Genomic DNA, 3,654 nt, shown 5'->3' on the forward strand with positions numbered 1-3,654 from the left:
ATCAATTTCAAGAACTCCTTTCTTCTGAGGGACCCCATTATTCACGGAATTCCTCTCAGAGGTGTACATGAACTGGTTGTTTGCAACCATGTCAATGAGTTCTTGAGCCTCTTCAGGCGTTTTCTTCAGGTGAATGGATCCACCTGCAGAGTGGTCCAATGACATTTTCGAAAATTCAGAGAGACCATAATAGAATATATCTAATAGGGTCCATTCTGAAAACATGTCAGATGGACATCTTTTTGTCAGCTGCTTGTATCTCTCCCAAGCTTCATAGAGGGATTCACCATCTTTTTGTTTGAAGGTTTGAACATCCACTCTCAGCTTGCTCAGCTTTTGAGGAGGAAAGAATTTATCCAAGAAGGCAGTGACCAGCTTATCCCAGGAATCCAGGCTATCCTTAGGTTGTGAATCCAACCATATTCTAGCTCTGTCTCTTACAGCAAAAGGGAAAAGCATGAGTCTGTAGACTTCAGGATCAACTCCATTAGTCTTTACAGTCTCACAGATCTGCAAGAATTCAGTTAAGAACTGATAAGGATCTTCAGATGGAAGTCCATAAAACTTGCAGTTTTGTTGCATTAATGCAACTAGTTGAGGCTTAAGCTCAAAGTTATTGGCTCCAATGGCAGGAATGGAGATGCTTCTTCCATCAAACTTGGACGTTGGCTTTGTGAAGTCACCAAGCATTCTCCTTGCATTATTATTATTATTATTTTCGTCTGCCATGTCCTTCTCTTGTTCGAAAATTTCTGAAAGGTTGTTTCTGGATTGTTGTAATTTAGCTTCTCTTAATTTTCTCTTCAGAGTCCTTTCAGGTTCTGGATCAATTTCAACAAGAGTGCCTTTTTCCCTGTTCCTGCTCATATGAAAGAGAAGAAAACAAGAAAAGAAAGAGGAATCCTCTATGTCACAGTATAGAGATTCCCTTATGTTAGTAGAAGAAGAAAGGGGTAGAAGAATCCAAATACAAGGGATATAAGAAGTTCGGATTCTTAGATGAAAAGAGGTGAGGAGAAGTGTTAGTAATTAATTAATTAAATAGAATAAGAGAAGAGAAGAGAAATTTCGAAAATAATTTGTGAAAAAGGGGTTAGTAATTTTCGAAAATCAAAGACAAAATATAATTAAAATTAAAATTTAAAACAAAAAGAATTTTTGAAAAAGAGAGGGAGAGTTTTCGAAAATTAGAGAGGGAAAAGTAGTTAGGTGGTTTTGAAAAAGATAAGAAACAAACAAAAAGTTAGTTAGTTGATTGAAAAAGATTTGAAATCAAATTTGAAAAGATAAGAAGATAGGAGGTTAGATAAGATATTTTAAAATCAAATTTTGAAAAAGATAAAATTTTTTTTTGAAAAAGATAAGATAAAAGATAAAAAGATAAGATAAAATTTTAATAAAAAGATATTTTGAAAAAGATCTAATTTTTAAAATAGACTTAACTAACAAGAAACTACAAGATAAGATTCTAGAACTTAAAGATTGAACCTTTCTTAACAAGAAAGTAACAAACTTCAAATTTTTGAACCAATCACATTAATTGTTAGCTAATTTTCGAAAATTTGATATAAAGATAAGAAAAAGATTTTGAAAATATTTTGAAAAAGATTTTTGAAAATTGAAATTTTGACTTGACTTGTAAGAAACAACTAATTTTGAAAATTTTTGACCAAGTCAACCCAAAATTTCGAAAATTTGGAGGAAAATAAGGAAAAGATATTTTTTTGATTTTTGAATTTTTAAAGAAAAACACAAAAATGACCCAAAACATGAAAATTTTGGATCAAGACACAAGATGCATGCAAGAATGCTATGAATGTCAAGATGAACACCAAGAACACTTTGAAGATCATGATGAACATCAAGAACATAATTTTGAAAAAATTTTTGATGCAAAGAAAACATGCAAGACACCAAACTTAGAAATCTTTAATGCATGGAAAATATGAATGCAAAGGTGCACAAGAAAAACAAGGAAAGACATAAAATAAGAAAACATCAAGATCAAACAAGAGGACTTATCAAGAACAACTTGAAGATCATGAAGAACACTATGAATGCATGAGATTTTCGAAAAAATTCAAGAAAATTTTTAAAAGCATGCAATTGACACCAAACTTAAAAATTAACACAAGATTCAAACAAGAAACACAAAATATTTTTGATTTTTATGATTTTCTAATTTTTTTTGTATTTTTATTTATTTTTTTCGAAAATATGGTTTGGAAAAACGAAAAATAAAAAGAAAAATTTTTGAAAAGGATTTTTGAAAAGAAAATTACCTAATCTGAGCAACAAGATGAACCGTCAGTTGTCCATACTCGAACAATCCCCGGCAACGGCGCCAAAAACTTGGTGGATGAAATTGTGATTACTATCTTTTGAGCTTTAGCATATATTTACTCTTATGGCACTGTTTATTTTCACAACTCCGTTCAACTAACCAGCAAGTGTACTGGGTCGTCCAAGTAATAAACCTTACGTGAGTAAGGGTCGAATCCAAAGAGATTATTGGTATGAAGCAAGCTATGGTCACCTTGTAAGTCTCAGTCAGGCAGATTAAATTGGTTTATGATTTTTTGGAATAATTAATAAAAAGGAATAATAAAAGGGATAGAATACTTATGCAGATTCATTGATGGGAATTTCAGATAAGCGGATGGAGATGCTGTAGAGCCCAAGGACGCCTGCTCTCCTATTGCTTCTACTCAATCCTTCTTACTCCTTTCCATGGCAAGCTTTGTATAGGGGTTCACCATCAACTGTGGCTACTTTCTTCCTCTCGGGGAAATATCCTGTGCGGCTGTCACTCGCACAGCTAACCAGTCTGGAGGCATCACCCATGGCTGATGGCTACATCCCATCCTCGCAGTGAAAACTAATGCTCACGCACTCTGTCACAGTACGGCTAATCACCGGTTGGTTCCCTCCCCTACTGGAATAGAATCCCTCTTTTGCGTCTGTCACTAACGCCCAGCAGGTTACAGGTTTGAAGCACGTCACAGTCATTCATTAACGGAATCCTACTCGGAATACCACAGACAAGGTGAGACTTTCCAGATTCCCAGGATCCTACTCGGAATACCACAGACAAGGTGAGACTTTCCGGATCCTCATAAATGCCGCCATCTATCTAGCTTATACCACGAAGATTCTGTTGAGGAATCTAAGAGATACGCATTCAAGCTCTGTTGCATGTAGAACGGAAGTGGTTGTCAATCACGTACATTCATAAGTGAGAATGATAATGAGGGTAATCTGACTCATAACATTCATCATGTTCTTGGGTACGAATGAATATCTTGGAATAAGAATAAGAGAGATTTGAATAAAAGAAAATAGAATTTCATTAATACTTGAGGTACAGCAGAGCTCCACACCCTTTATCTATGGTGTGCAGAAACTCCACCGTTGAAAATACATAAGCAAGGAGTTCAGGCATGGCCGAATGGCCAGCCCTCTCTAACGTGATCACAGGATTCAAAATACAATCCAGGATGTCTAATACAATAGATAAATGTCCTATATATACTAGACTAGCTACTAGGGTTTACATGAGTAAGTAATTGATGCATAAATCCACTTCCGGGGCCCACTTGGTGTATGCTTGGGCTGAGCTTGATCAATCCACGAGTAGAGGCATTTCTTGGCGTC

At 35.2% G+C, this 3,654-nt stretch overlaps 1 non-coding gene across 1 annotated transcript; it reads left to right on the plus strand.

The window, feature by feature from the left end:
* Positions 1 to 223: 223 nt before the first annotated feature.
* Positions 224 to 327, plus strand: LOC112798762 (small nucleolar RNA R71). The gene has a single exon (XR_003200359.1). It is a non-coding gene; the product is annotated as a small nucleolar RNA R71 (small nucleolar RNA).
* Positions 328 to 3,654: the final 3,327 nt, after the last annotated feature.

Source organism: Arachis hypogaea, chromosome 4, assembly GCF_003086295.3.
Source record: "Arachis hypogaea cultivar Tifrunner chromosome 4, arahy.Tifrunner.gnm2.J5K5, whole genome shotgun sequence".
Classification (NCBI taxonomy): domain Eukaryota; kingdom Viridiplantae; phylum Streptophyta; class Magnoliopsida; order Fabales; family Fabaceae; genus Arachis; species Arachis hypogaea.